The 16,526-nt window shown below is 46.2% G+C and overlaps 1 protein-coding gene and 2 pseudogenes across 5 annotated transcripts in view; 2 read left to right on the forward strand and 1 right to left on the reverse strand.

Moving 5' to 3' along the window:
* Positions 1-3,956: 3,956 nt before the first annotated feature.
* Positions 3,957-5,260, forward strand: LOC100583130 (annotated as a pseudogene).
* Positions 5,261-9,876: 4,616 nt separating this feature from the next.
* Positions 9,877-16,526, forward strand: part of ZNF566 (zinc finger protein 566) — a 47,002-nt gene continuing 40,352 nt past the window's right edge. For 3 of the 5 annotated variants that reach the window (XM_030820064.1, XM_012500277.2, XM_012500279.2), the window contains exon 1: positions 9,877-10,722. The gene's annotated coding sequence lies outside the window, so the exon portion shown is untranslated. Of the gene's footprint in view, positions 10,723-13,193; positions 13,228-16,526 lie in introns of those variants that run through there. The other 2 variants (XM_030820067.1, XM_030820070.1) reach the window with 2 other exon arrangements.
* On the reverse strand, positions 9,883-10,545 carry LOC115836939 (annotated as a pseudogene).

Consider the following 16,526-nt stretch of genomic DNA (forward strand, 5'->3'; position numbering starts at 1 on the left):
TATAGCAGCGTTATTCATAATACTGAAAACATGGAGGCAACCCCAGTGTCTATATATAGATGAATAGGTAAGCAAAATGTGGTATATACATACAGTGGAATAGTATTAGGCCTTAAAAATGAAGGACATTCTGTAATAGGCTACAACGTGGATGAACTTTGAGCACATAATGCTAAGTGAAATATTCCAGTCACAAAAAGACAAATACTATATGATTCCACTTATACAAGGTACTTAAAGTAGTCAAAATCATAGAGACAGTAGAATTATGGTTTTTAGCAGAAAAGAAGAATGGGGACTTCATTGTTTAATGGGTACAGATTTTCATTATGACAGGATGAAAAGAATTATAAAGATGGGTGGTGGTGATGGTTGCACAACATTATGAATGTATTTAATACCACTGAACAGTACACTTTAAAATGTCTAAGATGGGGGCCGGGCACGGTGGCTCACGCCTGTATTCCCAACAGTTTGGGAGGCTGAGGCGAGCTGATCATGAGGTCAGGAGTGCGAGACCAGCCTGGCCAACATAGTGAAACCCTGTCTCTACTAAAATACAAAAAAAAAATTAGCCGGGTGTGGTGGTGGGCGCCTGTAATCCCAGCTACTTGGGAGGCTGAGGCAGAAGAATCACTTGAACCCAGGAGTCGGGGGTTGCAATGAGCCAAAATTGCAACACTGCACTCCAGCCTAGGCGACAGTGCGAGACTCCGTCTCAGAAAAAAAGGGCTGGCCGTGGTGGCTCACGCCTGTAATCCCAGTACTTTGGAAGGCCAAGGCAGGCAGATCACTGACGAAGTCCAAGACCAGCCTGGCCAACCTGGTGAAACCCTGTCTCTACTAAAAATACAAAAATTAGCTGTGCATGGTGGCACACGCCTATAATCCAGCTACTCAGGAAGCTGAGGCAGGAGATTTGCTTGAACCCGCAAGGCGGAGGTTGCAGTGAGCAGAGATCGCACCACTGCACTCCAGCCTGGATGACAGAATGAGACTCCATCTCAAAAAAAAACACAAAAAAAGCGAAAAGAACTTAGAAGTAAAAAATAAGTACATTGTGAAATTCACAACACTCTAATACTGTAATGGTGAGGTGTAAATCAATTCTCTCTCTAGTTTGAAGATTAAAAGACAAAACTGGGGGCCAGGTGTGGTGGCTCACGCCTATAATCCCAGCACTTGGGAGGCCCAGGCAGGGGGATCACAACGTCAGGAGTTCAAGACCAGCCTGCCCAGCATGGTGAAACCCCATCTCTACTAAAACTACAAAAAATTAGCCAGGCATGATGACACGCACGTGTAGTCCCAGCTACTTGGGAGGCTGAGGCAGAATTGCTTGAACCTGGAAGGTGGAGGTGGCAGTGAGCCGAGATCACGCCACTGCACTCCAGCCTGGGCAACAGAGCAAGACTCTGACTTAAAAAAAAAAAAAAAAAGACAAAACTACTACAAAACACCCATAGCTACAATAATTTGTTAATTGATACAAATTATATGTAAACTGTGATATCAAACGTAAAACTTTTCTTCCTCCAAGATGGCAGATTAGAGCATGCCTCAGCCACTTGGGGATAGCATGATAGTGCATAAAGATAAATTCCATGTACTTTATTTCAAGAAGAAAAATCGAAATCCACTGGAATCATGAACAATAACCCAGAACCTGGGGAAGGGAGTGGGAGCAATTAGCCCCTGTGGCAGTGTCCAGCTGATAAAAGTGAATGAAACCCAAGCACATGAAAGAGAGCCTCCCTCTGTGACTCAACTTTCCACTGGGAATCAAAGGAACCCAGTTTAAGGGAGAGCACTTTGTTTCTCTCAAGGCCTGGGGCTAACTTGAGGAGAGGTTTGGAGGTGCTGAGACGGAAACACACTTGGAAAGCTGATTCAATCATTCCACAATGTACACATGTCATTGTGTACCCATCACGATGTATACAATGTGCACATCAAATTGTACCCCATAAATACATGCAATTATTACTTCTTCATTAAAAATAAAATGAAAATATAAAAAATATATAGTAGATCCTGGAAATGTAATATAAGAGATAATTAATAATAAATGTTTGGGGCCGGGCGCGGTGGCTCACGCCTGTAATCCCAGCGCTTTGGGAGGCTGAGGCAGGCAGATAACCAGGTCAGGAGTTTGAGACTAGTGTGACCAACATGGTGAAACCCCATCTCTACTAAAAATACAAAAATTAACCAGGCATGGTGGCACATGCCTGTAATCCCAGTTAGTCAGGAGGCTGAGGCAGGAGAATCGCTTGAACCCAGGAGGCAGAGGTTGCAGTGAGCCAAGAGTCCGTCTCAAAAAAAATAAAAAACAGCTGGGCGCAGTGGCTCACGCCTGTAATCCCAGCACTTTAGGAGGCCGAGGCAGGCAGATCACAAGGTCAGGAGTTTGAGATCAGCCTCGCCAATATGGTGAAACCCCGTCTCTACTAAAAGTACAAAAATTAGCTGGGCATGGTGGCGGGCACCTGTAGTTCCAGCTACTCTGGAGGCTGAGGCAGGAGAATCACTTGAACCTGGGAGGCAGAGGACACAGTAAGGTGAGATCATGCCAGTGCACTCCAGCCTGGGCAACAGAGCAAGACTCTGTCTCAAAAAAAAAAAAAAAAAGAAAAATAAAAAATAAATTAAAAAAATAAATGTTTAGACCAGGCTTGGTGGCTGACCTGTAATCTTAGCACTTTGGGAGGCCAAGGAGGGTGGATCACTTGAGGTCAGGAGTTCAAGACCAGCCTGGCCAACATGGTGAAACCCCATCTCTACCAAAAATACAAATATTCCTGGGCGCGGTAGCAGGCGCCTATTAAATCCCAGCTACTTGGGAGGCTGAGGCAGGACAATTGCTTGAACCCAGGAAGCGGAGGTTGCAGTGAGCTGAAATTGCGCCACTACACTCCAGCCTGGGCGACAACTGCAAGACTCCATCTGAAAAAAAAAAGATAATAATAATCCAAATTCAGTGTGTCATTTTAAGGTGGCTTGGGAGCGGCCCGAGGAGCGAGGGACTGAACCAGGAGCCATGCTGCGCTGAACTGAGGCAGCACAGCCTCGAGGTGTGGTGGGAGGGGTGGGAGCCTTTCCGCTGTGGATGCTGACTGCCCAGGACGAGGGTTTCATCACCTTAAATGTTTTTGAACTAATGAAGCTGCATTCCCTTAAAAAGATGGACAGCTAGTGGCTCACACCTGTAATCCCAGCACTTTGGGAGGCCAAGGCAGGTGGATCACGAGTTCATAAGATCAAGACCATCCTGTCCAACATGGTGAAACCCCGTCTCTACTAAAATACAAAAATTAGCCAGGTGTGGTGGTACGCACCTGTAATCCCAGCTACTCATGAGGCTGAGGCAGGACAATCGCTTGAACCCGGGAGGTGGAGATTGCAGTGAGCTGAGATCACACCACTGCACTCCAGCCTGGCGACAAAAAGAAAGAAAGAAAGAAAGAAAAAAAAGATGGACAGTTCATCCTGTGAACTATAGAGTTTGTGGACAGACATATATTGGGTTCATAGTGGTGTCATGCACACACACTCCTGCAAGTTTCCGTAAGTTTTTAGAGGACTGCTTTGCCTTTTGTTTTGTTGTTGTTGTTTGTTTTGGTTTGGTTTTTGGAGACAGAGTCTCACTCTGTCACTCAGGCTGGAGTGCAGTGGCATGATCTCAGCTCATGGCAACCTCTGACTCCTGGGTTCAAGCGATTCTCCTGCCTCAGCCTCCCGAGTAGCTAGGATTACAGGAGCGTGCCACCATGCCCAGCTAATTTTTATATTTTTAGTAAAGATAGTGTTTCCCCATATTGGCCAGGCTGGTCTCAAACTCCTGACCTCAAGTGATCTGCCTGCCTCGGCCTCCCAAGTGCTAGGATTACAGGCATGAGCCACCATGCCAGGCCTGCTTTGCCTTTTGATCTGAGAGTTGCAAAGTTCCATAAAGAATGGCCCTGGTGGATAAGCACAAAATCATGAGACAGTGATTGGAAAGAATTTGTGAAGCTATCCATTCCCAGATCACGAACAGCCCCCTGCACCCCCTCCCGCTGCTGGCGCCACTGGATGGCTGTGACCACACCATGGAGATGCCCATCCTGAAGGACCTGGCCACTGTGGCCTTCTGTGACACACAGTCCACGCAGGAGATCCACGAGAAGATTCTAAACGAGGGAGGACCTGGAGAAGTTCAAGGCCCTGAGAGTGATCGTGTGGATAGGCAAGTGGCTACGACAACGTGGACATCAAGGCTGCCAGCGAGCTCCGGATTACTATGTGCAATATCCCCTCCGCAGCCGTGGAAGAGGCAGCCGACTCCACTATCTGCCACATCCTCAATCTGTGCCAGAGGAACACGTGGCTGTACCAGGCACTGTGGGAAGGCACGCGGGTTCAGAGCGTGGAGCAGATCCTCGAGGTGGCCTCGGGAGTAGCCCTCATTCGTGGGAGACGCTAGGCCTCACGGGCTTCAGTTGTACAGGGCAGGCGGTTGCAGTTCGAGCCAAGGCCTTTGGATTCAGCGTCGTTATTTTATAACCCCTACTTGTAGGACGGGATAGAGCGGTCCCAGGGCGTGCAAAGGGGACCCTGATACACCCTGCAGGGTTTGCTGTATCAGAGTGATCGCATCTCCTTGCACTGCAATCTCAATGAACATCACCACCACCTCATCAATGACTTTACTATAAAACAGATGAGACAGGGAGCATTCCTTGTGAACGCAGCCCGTGGTGGCCTGGTGGACGAGAAAGCCTTAGCACAGGTTCTCAAGGAGGACAGGATACGAGGGGCAGCCCTTGGCTTGCACGAATCGGAGCCCTTTAGCTTTGCCCAGGCTCCGTTGAAAGATGCGCCAAATCTCATCTTCACTCCTCACACTGCCTGGGAAAGCAAGCAGGCGTCACTGGAGATGAAGGAGGCAGCTGCCACCGAGATCCGCGGAGCATTCACAGGTCGTGTCCCAGAAAGCTTAAGAAACTGTGTGAACAAGGAATTATTTGTCACATCAGTGCCTTGGTCAGCAATAGACCAGCAAGCAATTCATCCGGAGCTCAACGGTACAACGTACAGATATCTGCCAGGCATCGTGGGTGTGGCTCCAGGAGGACTTCCTGCAGCCACGGAAGGAATCATCCCTGGAGGCGTCCTAATGACTTACAACCTCCCGAGAGTGACACATCCTTCCCGAGCTCCCCCTCCCAACCAGCCCACAAAACATGGGGACAATCGAGAGCACCCTAATAAGCAATAGCAGAGAATGCCCAAAGGTAATCATTCAGATACACTTGGGATCGTGAGCCAGTGAAAAATAGATGAACTAAGAGAAAAAAATTACGGCATTTTTAACTGATTCTGGACATAGGCATCATTGATGTTGCAGTGCTGAAATTACAAGGGCTAGACAACTGAAGATGTCATCTGCTTATGGAAGTGCTGAAAGACTAGGATGTGATTTACTAACAACCGACTTCCGTTACTGTGTGTTAAGTTTTTCATCTGTGCATCAAAACCCAAATAATAAATAGAGCTTTTTTCTTTATCAGTCCCTTGGGCACAGGAGATCCCGAACACCCTTCTCTAGAATGCTGCATTGAGAGTTCAAACATCAGGCCATGCGCGGTGGCTCACGCCTGTAATCCCAGCACTTGGGAGCCCGAGGCAGGTGGATCACCTGAGGTAAGGAGTTCGCGACCAGCCTGGCCAACATGGTGAAACCCCGTCTCTACTAAAAATACAAAAATTAGCTGGGTGTGATGGCGAGCGCCTGTAATCCCAGCTACTCCAGAGGCTGAGGCAGGAGAATTGTTTGAACCCAGGAGGTGGAGGTTGCAGAAAGCCAAGATCCTGCCACTACACTCTAGCCTGGGCGAAAGAGCAAGACTGTCTCAAGGGGGGGAAAAAAAAAAGAGTTCAAACATCAAATTAAAAAATATTAAGAGGAAAGCTTCATCCTGTGACTCTAGTGCCTTCATTCTACAGGGGCTGTTTACCTCTTTTTGCTAGTAGCAAGATCATATTACTACAAAATGAGGAGAAACTGTTTGCCTGTGGTAGATACCTGCACACATAGGATTGAAGACAGTACAGGCTCCTGTGAGACACCTCTCTCCTTTCACATCTGTTTTTTTTTGTTTTGTTCTGTTTTGAGATGGAGTCTTGCTCTGTCACCCAGGCTGGGGTGCAATGGTGAGATCTGGACTCACTGCAATCTCTGCCTCCAAGGTTCAAGCGATTCTCCTGCCTCAGCCTCCCAAGTACCTAGGATTACAAGCATACGCCACCACACCCAGCTAATTTTTTTATTTTTAGTTGGCCAGACTGGTCTCGAACTCCTGACCTCAGGTGATTCACCCGCCTTGGCCTTCCAAAGTGCTGGGAGTACAGGCATAAGCCACTGCGCCCGGCCCCTCACTCACATCTGAATTGCATACTGAGTGGGCAAGTTGGTTTTAAGTTCATTAAAACCCTCTGATGATGCAAAAAAAAAAAAAAGGGTATTACGTTTCACAAGCTGTTTGTACTCAAATATATTTTCTCAATTTCAGATCCTTTCCTATTTTATTGAGTGGAAAGTCTTGAACTAAAAGTGTTCAGGAAGAATAATGTTGCATTTCCTTATGTCTCCTGAAACGCTTTTAATGGTAACTTGTCATATTGTCTATGAAGAAACCCATTTTTTTAAGACATTAATAGTCTTCTTTTCTTCATGTGGTATTTTATACAAGAATACTTCAGATGTATTAGATTTGACTGATTTTTAACAAATCCTATTAGATTTGTATCAACTAGTTACATGTTCTATTCACAGACTTTTATGAATCATTGCCTTTTTGTTTAAAAAGATGGCCTATTTTCCAGGCACGGTGGCTCATGCCTGTAATCCCAGCACTTTGAGAGACCGAGACGGGCAGATCACCTGGGATCGGGAGTTTGAGACCAGCCTGACCAACATGGAGAAATCCCGTCTCTACTAGAAATACAAAATTAGCCAGGCGTGGTAGTGCATGCCTGTAATCTCAGCTACTTGGGAGGCTGAGGCAGGAGAATCGCTTGAACCCAGGAGATGGAGGTTGTGGTGAGCCAAGATCGTGCCATTGCACTCCAGCTTGCCTGGGCAACAAGAGCGAAACTCCCAACTCAAAAAAAAAAAAAAAAAAAAAAAAAAGATGGCCTATTTCGAGCCTTTGCATGGGTACATTCCTGTTTTTGTGACAAAAGAAAAACTTTAAAATTGCCCCAAACAGAAAAATAATGGCTATATGTTTTATTTTAACTTCTTTTTTGAGGTGGAGTCTTTGCTCTGTCACCCAGGCCTGAATGCAGTGGCGTGATCTCAGCTGACTGCAACCTCCGCCTCTCAAGTTCAAGCGGTTCTCCTGCCTTGGCCTCCCGAGTAGCTGGTATCACAGGTGTGCACCACCATGCCTAACTAATTTTTGTATTTTTAGTAGAGACGGGGTTTCACCATGTTGCCCAGGCTGGTCTCGAACTCCTAACCTCAGGTGATCCGCCCACCTCAGCCTCACAAAGTGCTGGGATTACAGGCCTGAGCCACCTCGCCTGGCCCAGTTAATTGTTTCAACTATGTAAGTCATTACACTGATTCCTACTCATCATTCTCATTGCCAGCATTCCTGAACTTAAATTGGCTCTGGAAATTCTCCAACCATAGTGAATCCTATTTTCTATGACCCCATAAATATTGGGCATTGTTGTGATATGTTAGAACATGAACCCGTGGTTGGGAAAGGTGGTATCATATATGCAGTCTTTCTACCTCTATGTGGCCACATAAGAATGACATCTAACCTGGAACATTTCCTTACCAAGAGATACGGATCCCACATGGGCTGTGCAATGTATTTGTGTTTTAAGCTAAGTGATATTACAGAAGAGTCAAAAAGCTTTTAAAAATTTGAACATTTATAAAGTAAAAAAGTTACAGCAAGCAAGGGTTAATTTATTATGGAAGAAAAACTTTAAATACATGTAGTGTAGCCTAAGTGTACAGAGTTTATAAAGTCTAGAGTGTTGTACTGTAATGTCCTAGCCTTCACATTCACTCACCTCTCATCGACTCTCCAGAGCAACTTCCAGTCCTGCAGCCTCCATTCTTGGTAAGTACTCTATACAGGTGTACCATTTTTTACTTTTTATGCTGTTTTTTTTTACTGTACCTTTTGTGTGTTTAGATATGTTTAGATACATAAATACTTAACATTGTGTTCTGTGGACGGCAAGCCACCCAGGTGCCGAGGCAAGAGACTGAGGGCATGAGCTGTTTCAGTATAATAAAATATACAAAATAACAAGAGTTATACTAGATATAGACACAGCTATGATTATACACAAGTATCACTAATCATTAGTTTGTAGTAATTACTCTTTATTCAAATATTATAATAATCCTCACTCTACAATCATAACCTAGGAAAAACCAGGCCATACAGAGGTATGAGCTGAAGGGACATGGTGAGAAGTGACCAGAAGTGTGTGAGCCTCTGTTATGCCCAGACAGGGCCACCAGAGGGCTCCTTGGTCTAGCGGAACGCCAGCGTCTGGGAAGACGCCTGTTACCAAGCGGATTGCGGTCTAGCAGTAGCGTCAGTGCCAAGGAAAAGCACCCGCTACTTAGCAGACCAGCAAAGGGAGTCTCCCTTTCCCCGTGGGAGTTTAGAGAAGACTCTACTCCACCATGTCTTGTGGAGGGCCTGACGTGAGTCAGGCCCGCCCATAGTTATCTGGAGGCCTAACCGTCTCCCTGTGATGCTGTGCTTCAGCAGTCACACTACTGGTCTGCTTTCATGTTCCATCCTGTACACCTGGGCTCTGCCTTCTAGATAGCAGTAACAAAATTAGTGAAAGTACTAAAAGTCTCTGATATGCAGAAATAATGCATAAGCTGTCTTCTCTGTCTCTCTCTCTCGCTCTCTCCGCCTCAGCTGCCAAACAGGGAAGGGCCCCCTGTCCAGTAGACACGTGACCCACGTGACCTTACCTATCATTGGAGATGGCTCACACTCCTTACCCTGCCCCCTTGTCTTGTATCCAATAAATAACAGCACAGCCTGGCATTCGGGGCCACTATCAGTCTCTGCATCTTGGTGGTAGTGGTCCCCCTGGGCCCAGCTGTCTTTTATCTCTTTGTCTTGTGTCTTTATTTCTACCACTTCTTGTTTTATTTCTACCACCTCTTGTCTCTGCACATGGGGAGAAAAACCCACAGACCTTGTGGGGCTGGTCCCTACAATGTTCCAACTGTATTCAGTACATGTACTGTATTCAGTACAGTAACATGCTGTATGGCTTTGTAGTTTAGGAGCAACAGGTTATACCATATAGCCTAAGTGTTCAGTCAGCTATACTGTCTAGGTTTGTGTCAGTACACTCTATAATGATGAAATTATTACACAATGATGAAATTGCCCAACAACACATTTCTCAGAATGTATCCTTTTTTTTTTGAGACCAAGTCTCACTCTGTTGCCCAGGCTGGAGTGCAGTGGCGCAATCTTGGCTCACCGCAACCTCTGCCTCCTGGGTTCAAGCGATTCTCCCGCCTCAGCCTCCCGAGTAGCTGGGACTACAGGCGCACACCACCACGCCCAGCTAATTTTTGCATTTTTTGTATAGACGGGGTTTACACCATGTTGCCCAGGCTGGTCTCAAACCCCTTAGTCTCCCAAAGTGCTGGGATTTCAGGCGTGAACCACCGCACCCGGCCAGAATATATCCTTATTATTAAACTATGCATGACTGTGTACACAATACCTTTATAGGTCAAAAGCAGTCAAATACTGGCCATGAGATACACTTAGTCCAAGTACACAAATAATTGCAGAAGGAGAAAGTGAAACTCCTCTTACTTCCTGTCCCACTCATTTATCACAAAGCACACAGAAGTCAGAATAACACCTGCCCTTTGCAATTTCAGACTCCTCTCTTTCTGCCTCTCCAAACCCGTCCCACGTTTGGCGATTCCTTTCCCTTCGACCTCCCCCCATCACGTCGCACGTTCCTGGTCTACACCCCTTCTGCGTCCCCAACCAGTTTTGAGTCTCACAACCTCTGGTCCCATAACCCCTCTGCACTAACGAGCACTAAACAAAATTCACGTCCGAACAAAGAGGCCAAAACAGCAACCCAGGATGTTTGCGCCTGCGCACTCTGGGCGCACAGTACTCGGGCCTGCAGCCCAGCGCCGGCTTATCTGTGAGAGCAATTAAGATGACTTTCGGAGGGTCCAACCGCCTTCCCAGCTCCGAACTACATCTCCCAGAAGGCTCAGTTGTGCGATTATCTTTCCATGCAGACTTGTCCTCTTTCTGAGGCTGTCCAGCGCCTGGGGGCAGTAGGACGGGAGCGGGAACTAAGCCCATCTCAAACAGGTCGGAGTGGCTTTCTTTGGGGGCCAAGGCCCGAGGCTGAGCCGGGGCTCCATGAGGCCTCTGGGGCGCGAGCAGTTTGACGAGGGGGCGATCCTTTCGGCGGGGCTGACGCTAGGCGCGGACAGGAATTCTGACGATCGGGAGCCATCTTGTCTGGCCTTGATACGTCTCTGACTATGCTTCCCAGAGGTCTCCTCGGCAAGACTGTACTTCTCGCGGTAATTCAACCTCCAAGTCACGCGCTGGCGGGACCCTCAGGGCTTTACCAGCAACTACCCCAGTACCGGGGAGGGTTCTGCTGCTTCGGAAGCTCGTAAGGCCTGAGGTGAGGAACCCGGGAGAGGGCGGGGCCGGGGGCCGAGCCTCGGCTTTGTGCGGCGGTGGAGGTGAGATTGAAAGTGTGCGCTTGCGTCTGTGTGGAGGTGTGTGAATGATCGCGTGATTGTGACAGGCTGCTCTTGTGATGAGTGTGTTTCCAGCGCTCACACCGTGTGCAGCACGGCCTCGGAGACTGTGGCTGCTGGTGTGTGTGAGAGGGAGCGGGACCACGTGCGGCATTGTGTGTGCGGCTGTGGGGAGCTTGGTGCCTGGTTGAGTGTTACTGCGTTTGTCCCCGTAGTGATATGCGACTATGTGCTGTGTGACTGTGTGCGGCTGAGTTCAGGTGGGGATACCTGCGAGTAACTACATGTTTCTATCTGTGTGTGTGTAGCTGTGGTTAATGTGTGATCGTGACTGACCAGGTACAGGTGTGCGCCGACTGTGACAATGTGGTTGTGACTGTGACTGTCTCCCCGGTAAGTGTGCACTTGTGCTTATGTGACCGATAGAGGCCCTGCGTGTGCGACCCTGTTGCTTTGGGCGTGGATTGTCTGTAGCTGAATGTCCCCATGGTGGGAGTGTGATCAGGTTTGTGTGGCTGGGTAAGTCACACAGTGTGAGGTTTTATCACTTATGTTTAATTCTCTAGGCATTATACTCCAGTTTTTCCCCGTTTTAAAACTTTATATGAATGTTGTCATACTGTCTTTGGTTTATTTTTACAATTCTGTGAATCATCCCTATTAGATAAAATCGCTGTTAATTCAATTTCTTTACTATATTGTATTCTGCCTTCTGAAGTATACCACAATTATTCATCCTTTCTAGTAATGATGCCCTATTAGTTATTTATAGGTTTTTTTTTATAAACAACACAGCCACAAACATTCTTTCACATGGGATACACATGCGTGAGTTTATTTACCAGCAGAATTGCTGGTTCATATATCTTCCACTTTACTTAACAGTGTCAAAATATATATATACCCGAGTGGCTGCACAAATTTGTACTTGAACAGCAATGTTTGAAATATCTTATTGCTCCATATCCCTACCAAAGCATAGTTCCAAGAGTTAAAAAATTTTTTTAGGCCAGGTGTGGGGGCTCATGTGTGTAATCCTAGCATTTTGCCAGGCTAAGGTGAGAGGATCACTTGAGGCCAGGAGTTGGAGACCAGCCTGGGCAACATAGTGAGACCCTAACTCTACCATAAATACATACATACATAAAAAATTAGCCGGGTATGGTGGCTGGCACCTATAAGTCCTAGCTACTCAGGAGGTTGAGATGAGAGGATTGCTTGAGCCCAGTACTTTGCAGCTGCAGTAAGCCGTGATCACACCACTGCCCTTCAGCCTGGGCAACAACAGAGCAGAAGGCTGTCAATAGATACATAGAGCCTCTATAAAGTGTGCAAATCTTAAGTGTACAGCTGTGTAACACTCCTAGATCTATACAAAGAACTTTGCCAGGACCTGAGATGGTTTCCTCATACCCCTTCTCAGTAATTTCTCCCCCACACAATCTATTCAGAATTCTATCATTAACTAGTTTTACCTATTCTTTTTTTTTTTTTTTTTTTTTTTGAGACAGTCTCGCTCTTGTCGCCCAGGCTGGATGGAGTGCAGTGATGCAATCTTGGCTCACTGCAACCTCCGCCTCCTGGGTTCAAACGATTCTGCCTCAGCCTCCTAAGTAGCTGGGATTACAGGCGTCCACCATCACGCCTGGCTAATTTTTGTATTTTTAGTAGAGACAGGGTTTCCCCATGTTAGCCAGGCTAGTCCTGACCTCAGGTGATCTGCCCGCCTTGGCCTCCCAAAGTGCTGGGATTACAGGCATGAGCCAGTGTGTCTGGCTGTCTTACACATTCTTGAACTTCATGTATATATGCAATTATACAGCATGTACTGTTTTATGCCAGGCTTCTTTTGCTATATATTATGTTTGTGAAATTCATTCATGTTGTTCAGTGTAATTGTACTTAGTTCTCATTACACTGGGGATATATTGTATATTAGTCGATTACATTGTTGATGGATATTTGGGTGGCTTCCAATTTGGGGCTGTTACAAATGATGCTGCAGCTGTGAACACTCTACCGTGTTTTTGGTGAACACATGAAGGCTTTTCTCCTGGGTTAATACTTAGGAGTGGCATCGCTAGATCATAGGGTAGGCTACATGTTTAATAGATACTACCAAGCTCTCATGTGGTTGTTCCAGTTTACACTCCATCCAGCAATGTATGAGAGTTCCAGTTGCTTCATATCCTCTCCGTAATTTGGTACGGTTAGTCTTTTAACTATTTTATTGGTTGTGTGGTGCAGGTTCATCATAGGTTTTTGTTTTGTTTTGTTTTGTTTTGTCTTGTTTTGTTTTTTGAGACAGAGTCTCGCTCTGTCGCCCAGGCTGGAGTGTAGTGGTGTGATATCAGCTCACTGCAACCTCCACCTCCCAGGTTCAAGTGATTCTCCTGTCTCAGCCTCCCGAGTAGCTGGGATTACAGGTGCATGCCACCACACTCAGCTAATTTTTGTATTTTTAGTAGAGACGGAGTTTCACCATGTGAAACTCCCACCCGCCTCAGCCTCCCAAAATCCTGGGATTATAAGTGTGAGCCACTGCACACAGCCTCATCATAGTTTTAATTTGTATTTCCTTGATGTGAAATGATGTTCAGCACCTTTTTGTATGTTTACTGGCCATTTGTATATCCTCTTTTTTGTGCGCACTTTCCCCTTTTTAAATTTTTTAAAAATGTTCTTTTCTTTCTTTTTTTTTATCTTTGAGACAGAGTTTCGCTCTTGCTGCCCAGGCTGGAGTGCAATGGCATGATCTCAGCTTACTGCAACCTCCACCTCCCAGGTTCAAGTGATCCTCCTGCCTCAGCCTCCCATGTAGCTGGGATTACAGGCTTGCACCACCACGGCCAGCTAATTTTGTATTTTTAGTAGAGACAGGGTTTCACCATGTTGGTCAGGCTGGTCTCAAACTCCTGACCTCAGGTGATCCAACTGCCTTGTCCTCCCAAAGTGCTGGGATTACAGGTGTGAGCCACCATGCCTGGCCTAAAATTTTATTTTCATGTTGTGAACACAGTATAAGGAATTTGCAAATACTCTGCAGGTGCCCATAGTACAATGATGAAAACCAGGAAATTTATGCTGATAGAACGCTTTTAATTAAATTAGAGCCCTTTTCAAATTTTGCTAAATTTTCTTTACTGTTTCAGGATCCAATCCAAGGTCCCACATTGAATTGTCTTGTTTCATTAGTCTCCTTCCATCTCTGAGAGTTCTTTAATCCTTTTTATCTTTTAGGACTTTGACACTTTTGAAGAGTACTGGCCAGTTATTTTGTAAAATATCTTTTTTTTTGTTCTTTTCTGTTTCTCTCTCTCTCTTTTTCTTTGAGATGGAGTCTCTGTCACGGAGGCTAGAGTGTAATGGCACGATCTTGGCTCACCACAACCTCCGCCTCCTGGGTTCCAGTGATTCTCTTGCCTCAGCCTCCCGAGCAGCTGGGACTATAGGAGCGCACCACCACGCCCAGCTAATTTTTGTATTTTTACCAGAGACAGGGTTTCACTGTATTGGCCAGGCTGGTCTCGAAATCCTGCCTGCGTGCCGTGATCTACCTGCCTCAGCCTCCCAAAGTGCTGGGATTACAGGCGTGAGCCACTGCGTCTGACCGCTTTTTTTTTGTTTGTTTGTTTGTTTTTGAGACGAAGTCTCGCTCTTTTCCGCCAGGCTGGAGTACAATGGTGCGATCTCAGCTTACTGCAACCTCTGCCTCCTGGGTTCAAGCGATTCTCCTGCCTCAGCCTCCCAAGTAACTGGGATTACACGCACCTGCCACCACCCCTGGCTGATTTTTGTATTTTTAGTAGAGATGGGGTTTCACCATGTTGGCCAGGCTGGTCTCAAACTCCTGACCTCAGGTGATCTGTCCGACTTGACCTCCCAAAGTAGTAGGATTACAGGCATGAGCTACCGCGCCCAGCCCCGGCCCCTTTTTTTTTTTTTTTTTTTAATAGACAAGGTCTTGCTCCATCATCCAGGCTGGAGTGCAAATGCAGTGGCATGACCATGGCTCACTGCAGCCTCAACCTCCAGGGCTCAAGCAATTCTTCCACCTCAGCCCCTGAGTAGCTGGGACCACAGGTGCACACCACCACTCCTGGCTATTTTCTTTTTTTTTTTTTTTTTTGTAGAGATAGCATCTTGCTATTATTGCCCAGGCTGGTCTTGAAATCCTGGTTTCAAGCCATCCTCCTGCTTTGGCCTTCCAAAATGCTGGGATTGCCACACCCGGCCTGTAGAATATCTTTCAATTTGCATTTGCCTGATGTTTCCTTATGGTTAGATTTAGACTGGGCAGTTTTGGCAAGAAGATCACAGAAATGATGTTGAACTCTTCTCAATGTGTCATATCAGGAGACACATATATTAGTATATCTCATTATTAGCAATGTTAACTTTGAAAATTTGGTAACAGTGTTGTTTGCCAGATTTCTCCTCTGTAAAATTACTGCTTTCCCACTTTATTTAATAAGTATCTTGTGGGGAAATAATTTGAAACTATGTAAAAATGGCTGGGCATGGTGGCTCACGCCTCTAATCCCAGCACTTTGGGAGGCCGAGGAGGGCGGATCACAAGGTCAGGCGATCGAGACCATCCTGGCTAACACGGTGAAACCCCGTCTCTACTAAAAATACAAAAAATTAGCTGGGCGTGGTGGCAGGCGCCTGTAGTCCCAGCTACTTGGGAGGCTGAGGCAGGAGAATGGCGTGAACCTGGGAGGTGGAGTTTGCAGTGAGCCGAGATCGCACCACTGCACTCCAGCCTGGGTGACAGAGCAAGACTCCATCTCAAAAAAAAAAAAAAAAAGAAAGAAACTATGCCAAAATCCTGTTTCTCATCATGCTTTCTCACCGATTAGTTTTAACATTCATTGATAATTTTTACCTGTAACAATTATTACTGTGATGTTTGCCTAGTGGTGATTTTCTCCTTCTATCATTTCTTACACTTTGATAATTCAAATTCTACTATAAGGAAGAGCTGTCTCTTCTTCCTCCTGTTAATGTGAACTAAATGTGGCCTGAGAAGGACTTTGTACTTCTATATTTGAGTCCTTATGGACGAACTGTAACCTAATAGGTAGACAGAATTGCAAACCTAACTTGTGTGCCTGTAACAGTGTATGTGCCTGTAACAAGCTGAGTGTTGGCTAATCCCAGCAGCAACACTGCTGAGTGTTCAAACTGTGTTAAGTAAGGCAAACACCATCCGGGCACAGTGGCTCGTGCCTATAATCCCAGCACCTTGGGAAGCTGAGGCAGACGGATCACCTGAGGTCAGGAGTTGGAGACCAGCCTGACCAACATGGTGAAACCCCATTTCTACTAAAAATACAAAAAATTAGCCAGGTGTGGTGGAGTGCACCTGTAATCCCAGCTACTCAGGAGGCTGACACAGGAGAATTGCAGTGAGCCGAGATCACGCCATTGCACTCTAGCTTAGGCAACAAGAGCAAAACTCCGTCTCAAAAAAAAAAAAAAAAAGGCAAACAAGAACTTGTAACCAGTTGAGGTGTTTCTCCACCTCACTTCTGATTTTTGTATGTCACTTCCCTTTTTTTGTCTATAAATTTGTTCTGACCACGAGGCATCCCTGGAGTGTCTCTGAATCTGCTGTGATTCTGGGGGCTGCCTGATTTGCGAATCATTCATTGCTCAATGAAACTCCTTTACATTTAATTCAGCTGAAGTTTTTCTTTTGTCCCCATTTGTTTATTCAATT

This window comes from Nomascus leucogenys, chromosome 10 (assembly GCF_006542625.1).
Source record: "Nomascus leucogenys isolate Asia chromosome 10, Asia_NLE_v1, whole genome shotgun sequence".
In the NCBI taxonomy this organism is placed as follows: Eukaryota; Metazoa; Chordata; class Mammalia; order Primates; family Hylobatidae; genus Nomascus; species Nomascus leucogenys.